Source organism: Antedon mediterranea, chromosome 5, assembly GCF_964355755.1.
Source record: "Antedon mediterranea chromosome 5, ecAntMedi1.1, whole genome shotgun sequence".
Classification (NCBI taxonomy): Eukaryota; Metazoa; Echinodermata; class Crinoidea; order Comatulida; family Antedonidae; genus Antedon; species Antedon mediterranea.
This window is the reverse complement of record NC_092674.1, coordinates 13,437,972-13,452,574: the sequence shown is the minus strand read 5'-3', so window position 1 is coordinate 13,452,574 and position 14,603 is coordinate 13,437,972. Positions and strand designations below refer to the sequence as shown.

At 31.6% G+C, this 14,603-nt stretch overlaps 1 pseudogene; it reads right to left on the bottom strand.

Moving 5' to 3' along the window:
- Nucleotides 1–3,876: 3,876 nt before the first annotated feature.
- LOC140049714 (organic cation transporter protein-like) lies at nucleotides 3,877–13,785 on the bottom strand (annotated as a pseudogene).
- Between the last annotated feature and the right edge of the window lie 818 nt (nucleotides 13,786–14,603).

Below are 14,603 nucleotides of genomic sequence, written 5' to 3'. Positions count from 1 at the left end.
ACATTTTAAATGATTTGAATGCTAGTTTAATATTAACTCTTTTTTAATATTTACGTGTAATCGATTCTTTATTGTGCGCATTTGGCAAACTGTAAGTAGGGTAATTTAAAATAAAACCTTTTTTTGTTCAATAATCGACTCAACTGACGCAACATTACAAGGAGAGAGAACATTATTAAGATATTTGTAAATATTGTCATTAATTATAGTGAGGGGAACAGTTCTTACTTAAAATGGTTTAAGGAATGGAAATGACATTAATAATTGCTAACTAAAATTGTAAATTTATATTTACAAGATAACTCTTGTAAAGATAAAGTACAATGTTGTGGTGTATGCATGCTGTTGATTTAAACTTAAAAAATATACATTTATTAGTAGAGTTACTAAATAAATACATATTTCATATTCTATTTTAATAAATGATAAATGATATACAATATTGTTAACTTTTTTGTATTGCATTTTTAAAATCTCAACGCGACCAATAGGGTTAATAAAAAGAATTTAATAGAAAAAAAAAACAACATTATAATCTTCAATTGATCCTAAATGCATGGGACATAAAAATCACAAAATTAAATCATATTCCTGAGAATAATTGTTATTTACTGAAATTACATACTTAGTTTTACATTGTTAGTTTTACATGATTTGTTTATAATAAAATTTAATATTAGGATAATTTCATTTTCATAAAGTTTACTCATGCGTGAAAACCAAATCAAAGCTGAAAGAGCTTCACAAAGACTATTATTGTTTGTATTGTGAATAAAAATTGGTAAGACAGCACACGCATGTAAAAAATTGTGTCAATATTCATTTTTCTTTCAACATTTATATAGTAGACAATTTGCGGCATTTGACACAACCTTGATACTGGTGGTAGTTCCTGGATTAACATACTTACAACAAACCAAGTAACACAATACCAAAAGCTATATTAACTGCAGGAGTGGTTGCAACTTACACAAACTTGTTAATGATGGTTCCTTGATTTACAGGCTTCTCTTCTGTAACACTTTTTATATTCAGGTGCTCAGCAAATCAACAAACTGGTAAAAATAAATGTTAAATTGTATCAAGAAAAAAAAAGTATTAGATTGGTATAAACACCATAAACTAAATGTTTATGATTTGAATAGTGAGAATATTTCATGAGTTAAAAATTAACTGATCTCTCAGTAAATTAAATATTCTCGATTCAACATTTTTAGTTTTATAACTCAATACATATCAATGATGATGTGTTAATTCAACATCATTAAAGTACATGAGGATGAAGGAACATACTTCACTTGGTAAAGTATGTTGGTGCAGCGTAGATTGAGAATTGAGAGTTTTAAGTAAAGGCCTACCTCGTCTGAATCTACTTCATTTAGTTGTTCCTCTAACTTGCGTTGATGTAAACGAATTGAATATCCACTCATAGCATACTGTATGACACGTGCTGCCTCATGTCGTCTCTTTACATCTTCTCTCACCTTCCAGCCTCTAAAACATACAACACATCAATTCTAATAAGTGACTCAGCATCATAGCATAGTGTATGACACGTGCTGCCTCATGTCGTTTCTTTACATCTTCTCTCACCTTCCAGCCTCTAAAACCTACAACATATCAATCAGTGACTGAGCATCTAACAGTACATAAACACATTTAGTTTAATTTTAAAAATTTTAAAATGAATAAAAGTTAAGATGTAATTCAATGTTAAAATAGCCTTCTGTGGCTTGGTTTGGTAACAGCATGATGCCTGCAAGATATTTGGCAAAACACTATTACAATCAATACCTGTTTGACCTCTTGTTTACTTTTGGTTGCCAGGATTTTCCTCCACCATATCTGTATTACACCAGCACTTAAATTGAATTCCTTCAATCTTGCAACTTCAAGTTTATTTAACTAAAAAAAAATATTTAAAAAAATATATAATAAATATACAATGATACGGATTCTTACTTACTTTTTTACACTGAAAATCTAAAAACAAAGTATTATAATGTGATGCTACACCTTTTTCATAATGTTATAAGATTGGAATTTTACTAATTTTGATTCAATGACTTACACACATTTAACTGGGTAATAATTTTTAATAAAATGGTATTTTTAAATTGTGTTAAATTGATTTTTCTTTTGATTTATATTTATATACTTTTTTTAAAAAGAAAAATGCCTCAATTTTACATAATTATGTATAGTCAATTTTGATGAATTCCTATCTTATACTACAACATATTCCTTTAGCATTACTTTTAAAAATAAAGGTTTATTTCACGACACTGATTCTGCTCTACTGCAAATGTTTATATTATACAGATATTGCCTACTTTTTTAGAGGTGAAATATAACAATTGACATCTCTGAGGGAATGATATTTGTCTCGATGAACTATATATTACATCTGCTATATTAAAAAATGTAGCAAAGTGTATGGGTCGGCTAGCCTAAGTAATAAGACTGCCTAATTCACCTTACCTTTGCGAAAAATGACCGTATAAAGTCAATAACATTTTCACTTTACAAACGAATATAAAAGTTAATTTATTCTACTACAAATATAAAGTCAACATGTACAGTATGAACAGGGATATATAGTATATATATATTTTAAACACCACAGGCACAGAATAAATACTATACCGTGATATACTGAAATTTAATTAATTAATTTGAAGATGAGGAAATCTGTGAGAAGGAGAAAAAGTCGCCCCAACCGAGATTCGAACCCGGAACCTTCTGATTGAAATGCATATGTCCTAACCAATAGACCACTGAAGAATAATATACAGATAATTACTAATTAATGATTCCTTGGCAATAAAATATTCACTTAGGCCTAGGCCGTTTAAATTAACAGAATAATTTTCATCAATAAGCATACATAATAATATTATTATCAGGTCACATCTAGAGAGGACTAATAACTAAGCGAGGGCGCTATGTATGAATAGTTTAAATAGTTTAGTTGATTAATTTCTTCAAGCAAGTTGCGTGATGGAGTTACAATTCATCGCGAGTTCAAGTCCCAGTAGATGACTTTTATTACTTTTATTAACTTATTTATCGCCAAACGCGAGTGTTGCCACACAAAAAGTACACAGTCAATATCATCGTACTCGAGAATTTGCTGGATTTTATATATGTTTAATGACAGGGACACGATAATTACTCGACAATTACTCAGTCAATATCATCGTACTCAACCAATCACGTTCACGCATTTATATAGGCTATTTAATATATATATATAATTTATTTCTATGCCTGTAATAAATAAATAGCGAGCCTACGCGTGGATCTTAGAAACACTTTTTAATATTTAATATGATGTATTCAAATTAGTTTTAAAAGCTTACTTATAAGTATTTTGGAAGAAAACAAATTACTGGCTGTAGTTGTTTGTCTTTTTGTGAGATTCACTCTCTAAACTTTATTTCAATTTCAGTACATCATAACTTACTTAGAATTAGTATATCACTGTTACATATCAGTAAAAAAAATGATGTTTTGTTTTGTTTATTTTCATATTTTGATGCTATGGCTTTTTCTGTTAATACAAAGTTTCCCATGCAACATCATCCATACATTAAAATAAAATATACGGTATGTACATCAATAACAATTATACATTGTATTATCATTAACAATTCAATAATTGGCTAATTTGTTTATTTTTTCCAATACTCTAAATAGGCCTACATTTTTATAAATTTGAAATTTAATTTTCTAAAAAGGCGAATTGCTGCCTATTCTCATGTTATTCCATTAGAATAGGCATCAATTCGCCTTTTTAGAAAATTAAATAATGCTATACAAAGTCTAAATTTAAATCGTGTAAAATACTTTCAACCAGTTGATGAAATGCGTTTAGTTACCTATTATAAGGATTTTCATTAATTTGTTGGTATACGTTGATATACTAGTATTCTATAAAAATTCTAGAAGTACTGATACAAATCAACATCATAATGTTGATTAAAAAGTGTAATAGCGTTGAGTATTTAATAACCCTTATCATCCCAATTGCTTTTATGAGCAAGCCAAAGGAGACTGGATTATTTTTTTTTTTGGAACTGCTGTTTTTTCACGTTTTTACGGAAGTCTATCATGGTACGTTGGTGTAACGTTTCTCATGATATCAATGTTGTTTATGTCATAGCTTCTTTTTCTCCTAATTCTGCTGACGATAATTTTGTCACAGATCTGAAAATAAATGATAAAACGTTAATATTATCATTAATCGACATTAAATAGTGTAGAAAATAAAGTGAAAGAAATTATACAAATACACTCAAGGTACGGCTGGTTAGTTTAACATAAAATAGCTATTTTACGTTTTAACATGTTTGTTCAGACCATAAAATTCAAAAGTGATCGTATTCCTGTAACATTAGCATACGTCTACACGTCTTCCCTGGTCGAAACGATGCTATAAACTTAGAAAGAAGATAAACCACACACACAGAGACACCTACCAAAGCAACATGCTCTTACTAGCGCTGACAACAATTGATGCAAATATTAACTTTATAATTACAAAAAACAACAAATTACACATAATAATCATAATTCGTGCCTTGATAGATTAGACATCTTACTGAACCCATTATATTTCAATGACTGCGGTTTATTAGTACATTCTGAATGCAAATTTTGAAACATTTACAAACAAACCCTTACATTTTAAGTTCTGTGACTTCATCCATTGTATCTGGTAACTTTCTATTGGCAGTTTCGGGTAAAAGTAAAACAAGTACTCCAGATGAAATAGCTAATACACTAAATGTTTACATTGCAAGTGGTGCCCAATACCTTGACAGGTGGAGAATATATGGTGATAGGATGGCTCCAATCCGACCAGATGTTGAACAAATACCAACAGCAACTGACCTATTGCCAAATGAATAAAGCAGTCGGTAAGTTTGACAACTAGATACATTTATTCAATAACGCCATCATCATAATGAAGATGGAATGGATAAAGAACACATCAACATTACAATAAAAAAAACTAATGAGTTTATAATGTCAAAATAAAATAATCATCAGCGAGAATCATTGTTTTATTCTGTATGAGTTTGATGATAGTGAATAGGGGAGTAAAAAGATGATGTGCTTTAAGTCCTCACCACCTCAGGACGTCGAATATACAATTATAATTATTATAATATTACAGTTGCTCGTTTAACACAGCATTTAACTTTTATCAATTGAACTAGACTAGCTATAACCACTAAATAGGAGAATATTATATTTCTAACCGTATCTTAGTTGGATACAGCTCTGCAGTATAGAAAAATATAATACCGAATGCAGCGGTTACTCCAAAATCTCCTACAATCGCTACTGTCAGTCATCCTATTCCCATTGCTTTTCAACAAAATAAAAAATATATTACAAAGTCAATTATTGGTATAAACAAAACACTGCGATGTCTTACTATATTTATTCATAAAAAAATCAATAGGTGATTCTAGTACGAATCACCAATAATTAATAGGAACTTTTAATTCATAGATCTTCTTCATTGGCTACCAGTTCATCGCAGGATTAAGTATGAATTACTCATAACCACATTTAAAGCACGACAGAATATTGCTCCAAATTATTATTTGAGTAGAATCTTGTATCGTATCAACCAGCTTGCTCACTTAGATCATCAGATGATACTATACTGTTTAGAGTTCCATCAGACTTGGACAGCTGGAGAATGTTATGGAGAAGTTTACTATACCGCGTACAACAAGATCGTCAATGTGGGCACCATGAGAAGTTAATTAATAGAATAGAAAGTACCGGTATACAAAGGAAAGCAACAAGGATAATGATGTTTAGAAAGGTTCCTGTGACACATCTTATTTGTATAGATTGAAAGTGATAGACTTATTATCTATTGATGACTTGTTTAAATTACATAGACTTCTATTAGGACAAGTAATGTGCTGAAATGTTACTGTCCTCATTCTTATAATAATGTAGTATATTAAAACTACTGAAAGGTGTCCATGTAAGTTTTTACGTTGGAATTCGAAAGGTAATACTTTCGAAAGCTAATTCTGTATTTGACTATGGAAGCAAATACCAAATCCTTTAAACAAACAGTTTAATTACCTTAGTATCACTAGTTGTCGTAGACCTTTATGGAATTTTAACTTGTTTTAATCATTTTTTAACATGTATGTACTGCAGCTATGAGCATTTGATTTGAAATATGAAGGATTATAAATTTTTTTATTATTATCATTATTATCGTTATTGGTGTTGTTTTTTACTTACGAATAAAAATAGTTAGTAAACAAGCAACGCCACCGAGTAACAGTGTTGCTGATAAAGATCGTCTGCGTCCAAAATAGTTCAGAGCTACAATACTCAATGCATAGGCAGGTATCTCGGTAGCACCAGATACAAGAAAAGATATGTAATGATTAACGCCAAAATCAGAAGTACTCAGAGAGAGGCCAAAGTAGGAGATATTAACAGCAATCCTTAAAAAAAACAATATTTAAATATTTAAACAATTATTATTATTAAAAATAGTCACAGTATTGATAAAATTTAAATATATTGTCGCCTTTGACGTATGGTAACTATTGAATAATACTAACACGCTATTGATAATCAGCCTAGTCTATCTTCTAGCAAACTCTAGTTTTCAAACTTGATTTTGGAAAACTGCTGACAACCATCGTTTCAAGAAGGCCTGCAAAAAGACAGACTCCAATAACAGCAGGCAAACAAAATTCACCAAGCAATGGTAGATGCTAAGGTATTAGACAGCTTTAGTTTGCCAATTTTGAGTTTGAAAAAGGAAGTTTTCCAATGTCTGTTAGCGGAAAACTTGACAAAACTATAGAAAACTATTTAGTTTGGAGAAGTTAGGTCGTCAAAAGCCTCTAGTAACTAGTGTCCAACAGACATAAAAACATCTGCAAATTGTTAAGTTAATTATGCTAGTGTAGAATATGCTTTAGGGAAGTGGAGACAAAATTTTATTTTTCAGAAGTTTCCTGAGGTTCCTTAAGTTTTTGTCACCATGCAGTAAACAAAATGAAAAGTTTGCTTGTGTAGACGTTTAGTGTTTCCTAAAAAAAAATCCGTACACATCAGGTAAAACATATTATAAGCATAACTTACCAGCATAACATAACATTAAACGTTCTCTTACAAACTGGCCATGGTCTAAATAAATCAAGAAACGACATGAGTGAAGATGGTTTACCCTGAAAATATAAAAGTTCAGCAAGTGAATAGAAGAAATGTTATAACTTAAAAATAATTACATCCTAGTCAAAATATCTAAGAAGCTTTTACCGCAAAATAGAAAGGTGCGTTTAAATTTAGGAAACATACATTTCTTTTGATGTTGATAACTTAATAAAATACCCTTGTTTCGTGTGTAGGTGTATACATTTTTATCTTCGTATTTTTATCGTTTTTCTATCAAGGAATACCAGAACCAAGAAATAAGATAAATGTGCCCATGTTGACTTTTAAAAAGATACGGGATAAGATACATATACATCTTCACCGTTTATAAATTAATTCCAGTATTCAACTCTGGTGGTTTGTAATGTCTCTATGCCTCTTTAAATCCGTTCGTTGTTGAAATCTCTGCATATATTGTAATTGTTTTACCATCAGGAAAAACCAATAAAATCTTGTATGTGAATGAATATTATTATTACTGGAAATTTTCAATAATATAAACAATCATTGTTTTAAAATTAAGAAATATTAGATAACGTTTCGTATACCTGATTATATGTAATAACTATTATACGTACAGTGTGTTCAGAAAAGTGAAAATCTGTTGGCAAATTAACGTTGTTTACAGTTGCTGCCTTCTCAGTTATCTTCTTTGCTTCATCATATCTTTTTTGAGAAATCAACCACCGTGCTGATTCTGGGAAAAATCTTGAAAAAGAGAGATTATTCGTATTTAAAGAGAGTAATTTCGGTCAAGAATTTGAGCGAATGCATTAATTATTGTTTTGTTAAAAACTAAAATAATTTTCTATTAGGCCTATAATTTTAAAATATAGGCCTTGTTTTAGTTTAACAAAACAATAATGTATTTATTAATTTAGCGTATTTGATAGCTTTTAACATGTTCATACATGTTTTACCGTTACACTGGTCAAAGTGCCAAATAAATGAATGAAAAAAATATGTTAATCACTTCAATTTACTTTCACTCTTTTTGTTGTATTATTTATAATAATTACAAAGGAAAGGCAAAACTCCTGTTATGGACTTGAATATTTGAGAATAAAACAATAAAATAAAATATGCAAAAAGTGTTACGGTATTTATACAGTGTTTTGGTAACTTTCTCTTACGGTATATAAAGAAAATATAATAGCCCAGGAACACTAGCCACAAGCTGTAAAGTTCACGGATAAAGTATGCAAGTCCTGCCATGATTATTAGACCAAATGCAAAGAAGAATTCGATAACAAGTCCAGCATATGTTCGTTTGGAAATACCGACAGTCTCGGTACCTAAAGAGAATCGATAGTAAATCGTAATAATAATAATAATCGTAATCGATAAACTATGATTACCATTATTATAGTGTATTTTAGTACAGTTTAAAGGCAATTTATACAGACGATTCGAGCGGTTAGTGGTAGGTGGAAAACCTTGTGCTTGTCCCAGGTAGAATTTGTATCTATCATGAGCGGGTTTCCACTCAATCGCTCCTTGTTTTGTAAAAGGTCATACGAAATAACATGATTCTATATAGGCTATTTTTGTTTTCCGCTTACCGTTAACGATCGTTTGTGTAAATTGGCATTTAGTATACTTACATTAAACTTTTAAAGGGTTGCTCCGGAAATAAAGTAACTATTGTTTATATTTATAGTTTTCGTCAGCGTTAAAGCATAATGAATGTAGGCATACGGCTTTACCACGTTGAAACATTGGTTCTCGCCAGGTGGCCGAAGTTAAGCAACGTTTGGTCCGGTTATTGCTTTGACAATAATCTTGGAATATCGGGTGCTGTATATAATGTATATATGAAGCTTGGTTCCATTAGGCATTTGAAATCATAACTGCTGACACTTATGGCAGCCCCTGTTCAGACGTATTGGTGTATGCGTCTCATCTGGTTAAGGTGGGCACTGAACGAGTGAAGCACTTGATTAATGATTGGATCAAACAAGGTGATTTGTTCGTCCATTATTCACATGAATGTAATGTAAAACTATTGTTGTTGTCTTTCGCGAAAGACATCGACTAAAGAAAGGTAAGGCAGAGCAATGTTTAGCATCAAGCTACTATTTCAAGATGTTATTGTGTCGATCTTTGTTGGAAATACAATAAACTCGATCTACCATAATTATCTAAATAATTACAATATATAATATAATTAGGTGGTCTGCACTGAGCGAAGATTATGCATATCTATATATAAATACCCTACCTATAACAAAGGCAGTGATGAAAACAGCAATGTTCGCTGCCGCCTTGATGAATCGCAACCCCGTGTAAGCAGCAAACGATTTCACAAAAGAAGTTAATATTCCAGATCCACACTGCAAGTCTACAGCTAAAAACAAAACAGTCTTCCTCCCAAGCCTATGTAGAAAATTATAACAAAAATGCGTATTTGTATCATGTAATGAATTATAATCCCAACTACAGTGTCATTTATCAAACAAGATACAGTGCGGGACTTTGGTGAATACATTGAATGAACCAAAGAGTCATTTTCTAAATTAGCGTTATAGCTAAAATAGCATATTATGTAAAATAATTTTAACAAATCAATTAGTAAAGAGTTTTACTTTACTTTTGTTGTATAGCTCCATTATTAGCACCGATGGTCTGCACTAGTCCCATTGTATCATATCTGTTTCAGATTGTTACCAATTTTAATTTTAAACCGGTTTAATTTGTTTAAAAAGTTTCTTTTATTCGAACAAAGCAATATTTATAAGTATGATAAACATAATACAGTAAATAGTTTTGTCATTTTCTAAGGGACCAAATAAGCTCAAAGAGCTTTTATATTGGTTCCATCAGGAAAGACATTATTAGTAAAATGTGGATCAATATACAGGAACAAATATGGGTTACAGAGACAAAGGATAAAAGCTGAGTTGAAATATTGGTTTTATTGTGATATTAGGTATTTTTGAATTTATATTTAAATGTGATAAAAGTACAAGTATGGTCAAGTAACTAAACTTGTTAAGGGAGTCCCATAGTACGGGTCCTGTTGAATGATTGATTTTAGAAAGTTTCGGCTGAGTTGGATTGGACACATTTACATTTCGGGTATTTTAGCTGTGCAGCTCATTATTCTTTAGAAAGAATTCTTTTTATTGTTAAGTCGATACATGAAAAGGGATGTCTGTAATTTGTTTATGTCAAAGATATTTTAGGTTTTTAAGTCACGGAAGAGTGACATTATGCGAACTGTGATTTTGATTATAGAGCAATTCAATGGAATTATGTGTACGGTTACAACATTCGTTGTTTAGCTCATAGCACCAACAAGGATTTATCATTTGATATAACAACACAAAACAATAAATAATTGGAATGTTCTATTAAATAAGCGTTTAGTTGCAAATAAATTTGACATATGAATTTCGCAATGATAATATATAAGTAAGACCATTCAAAATCTACTAACTACATATACCCCTACATTTTAAAACAACAGACAGACCAATACGTCGCCGGTCGTCTGTTCAATTAGGAAATGCTAAAATACTTACTTGTCCGCTAAAGCTCCAAAAACAAGTGAACCAACTAGTGTTCCAACAAAAAAAATTGACTGTGAAAGCGATGGCTTTGCGGCCTTTTCACAGACAAGATCAAACTGAAATTATAAAACAGAAACTGGTAAAATCAAGATAATGGTTTACAACTGATAAACACTTAACGTTAAACACTGTTTTGTAATAATATAATAACGTTCTTGTTGATACATTTTCATTACAAAATGTGATACTAATAAACATGCAGTGAGCTGTACAGCATATACAAATAAAATTAAGAATAAATGATCCTTGTTTATTATCTCTTTCTTGTAACTATCTTTCAACATTCGTGTTTTATTTATTCAAACATTCTGAAAAGGCATTAGTATTCTACTTATTTTGTGCCGATTGTCGTCTTTCCTTTCCACAACAAAAAGTAATTCTTCGTTAAAGTGCACAACAACATATAGTCAACGTCAAGATTCAGGATAAACAGCTTCTCAGGTGAACCGAGATTTGCCGAATTTTTTAAGGACTAGTGATTCTACAATTGTGCATGGTATTCGTTAAGTTAACTTTGATTTGTGTAACTCGTTATAATCGTATCACATGCATCATTTGCCAAGAAATTATATATTATATAGGCTACTTTGAGATTTTATTCAGTGTCATGAGCTCTAACAATGTCACATACCAACGTAATAACAAACAAAGGGGAAAAAATACGATCACCACAATCATTAGGACGTCATTAGAGCAAACGCTCATACTTTCAATCGCGGTTTGTACGGTGGCCTGTAAGCGTCACGGCAACCTTAAAAAAAATATACGGCAATTTACAAAATAAACCTCGGTAATTTTTGTTTAAAGCCATGGTGTTCATTTTTAAGTTGCTGTGGTATTTTTGTTCAAATGCCGTGTTTTTTTGTAAATTGCCGTGTCTTTTTTATAAATTGCCGTGATATTTAAAAACAGTTGCCGTGACACGTACAGGCCACCGTAGATTTGATAACCCTGACCAACTTAGTTTGGTTTTCGGTAAACCTAAATTAAATTTGATGTACTATCTAACTACTGTTTAAAGATTAGCTGATAAAAAAGGGTTGATACAGCATAAAAAGATACGTTCGGGTCTTTTTTCAGTGTGTCATTTGAATATAAAACGAAATGTTTGGAGTTGTTATAATTAGTTCACTGGATGGCCCCGGCATTTATACTCACAATCCATTCATACGGAAGTGAAATGTCTTGTTTTGTAAGTAACGCGGTATGCGGCAAGTTTATGACTATTATTCGATATTTTAACAAATATATTGACACATTATTGACATTTTCTTGGCATAATTTTAATTGCTATAAATTTCATACCATTTGGCCTACTATCATAAAAATTAGAGTCATGGACTCATTCATTTTAATAAACATTTCATGAAAGATGTTATTGTATAATACTGCCAATTTAACGTTGCAATTTATATTTATCCTATACTACAAAGTTTAACACGGAAAGCATCTCACTCAATCGTGCATGATAAAGTGACCATCAAATCACTTCTTTTTTTAAATTGTTGATACAGTTGAACCTCCGTGAGCGTGAGTGGAGATTCTTTCCCAGTAATCTGTTCCCAACCACATAATGCAGTCTTTGCAGTACCACAAAGAAAGACAAACTGTCATTTGATCAACCAATCAGAAAATTTTCTACCACCGTATGCCATTCAGCTCACATCAACGCGTACAATATCTCTTAAAATTCTCTCATACAATAATGTCGACAACAATTTAAAAAAAAAAAACCGCTAATTCTGTGATAATTTTGTCGTTAACGGATGGGTTTGTATACTAGATAATGTGCTCTAACCATTGTACGAGAGGTATCTCCCTGGTTCGACACAGTGTCCCTAGAAACCTGTATTACAAAAAGAAACAAACGCGTAACTAATAATTTGAAATACACTAAGACCGTGGTGGGCGACGATTTTCAACAGAACACACGTATAGCGCGACTGAGCCAGTTATAGAATTGGACCTTTAGTTGACCGGAAATTAAATAAAAATTTGTCAAAGTTCCAGCTTGGAATTAATTAATTATATAAAATATAAGATAATTGTTTGAAGCTCAATACACTGATTCCAGTGGTTAGTGGTGGTGAGATGATTTCTATCACCTCATCCCACTAGTGCTGAAGAAAGATAATTTTGAGACTTTTACCAACATTACGATATCATAACATGAATTCTTTTCTCTTTCTAACAAAACTTCCAAGACTTTATGTGTAACTCCCTTCATACCGCCCAAATCAATATTATGCCAAACAGACAAAATGTATAAGCTCTCTGCTGAGGCCTATTGCAGCGAATAATGTTCTTTCAGCCCAAAAAAATACGCTTGTGGTGTGGGCTTGCACACATAGTTATTTATTAGTTCTCCATCTATTTATAAGCATTCCTATACAGTAACTATTGAGAAAGAACCATTCCCTAAATCGTGAAACACCTAAATGTCCGTATTGACTTGACAAGGAACATCGCATCGTTTGTGATGTCACGCTACTAATATGAACACAATTTTAGATGCTTACGTAACTACCTATATTTGACTTTACCTATTGGATGATAGTTGACTTTTACTGAGAGGTATCGTATTCCCATCCATTTGTACACAATGTAATGTCAAGTTCTCGAGATACGTTGTTTGTAAAAAGTGCTTCCGTGATGTCTTCGCTCGTATACATCCAGCATTGTGCTTCGTTTGGTATTGTATTTACATCATCTTTAGGTCTTGCTAAGTTTTGTTTTATTTTGATACATGCTTCCCTTTCGACTGAATCACTGTTTGTACAATTAAAGTTTTGTAACTCCGGTACGACACACCAGTGATCTGTTTTAGCGGAGATAAACACATGCGATAGGCTATGTATTGCAACAGGAATGACGATTAGGCAAACCATGGCATACTGTCGCTTCTGATATCGACCGAAGTCGCCAAGAAGTTTTAGAACATCGTCAAAATCCATATTGTAAAACGAAGTTGATATCAATGTGACTATATAAAATGAATAAAACTCTGGAGTAGGAGAAGACTGCACTGCACTGCCAATTGGAAGCCATCATCCTTTTATAAGTTAGACCAGGGAAGAGTTAATAACTCTTCCCTGGTTAGACCAGCTAATACAACTTTATGCTGTGTACGATTAGTCCACTATTGTTGCGTGTGTACATTTTACGGTTAGGTGATTCGCTAGACTTGATCCACAAGTTTTTAGTAGTTATTGTTTGTTTATTAATATTACCAGTGAGTGGGCGTTCCAGTTTGTATCTGTTAAGTTTGAATTATATATAGACGTCATGTGTTATTCTTTTTACCAAGTTTAAGCCAAATCGCTCTATAGAACCTATAAATGCGGTGATGGAAATATGATTATCCTCTATCCTAAAAATAAGTTTGCAATATGATGATTTTTCGGATCGGAAAAAAAATTGTACATCTATAATTTTCATTGTCACCTTTTGGCATCTGAGGCGCTGTAATCGCACGAATTATTAGTTTAAATTGCATGTCGTGTTTCGTTTTAGTTCATAAAAAATGGCCTCGTTAAGTATGTTTTGTACGCCGTGCATAATACGAGCGTGACGCTAACAAGACGGACAATGACATGATAATTTGAAATGCTCAAAATAGCCGGCAACGTTTTAGGACATTTATTGTGTGCATTTTAAATGGTAAAGCTCTGTAGAAAGTTGACTATTTTGATATTATAAACCAGTGCTGTATTGGAAAATATCTGGTTTCGAATTTATGATGATAACATTTCATAAAATCGCGCGTAGTTCAGACTAAACGCGACCATATTATAAAATAAAAATCTTTGGCAGAAATGA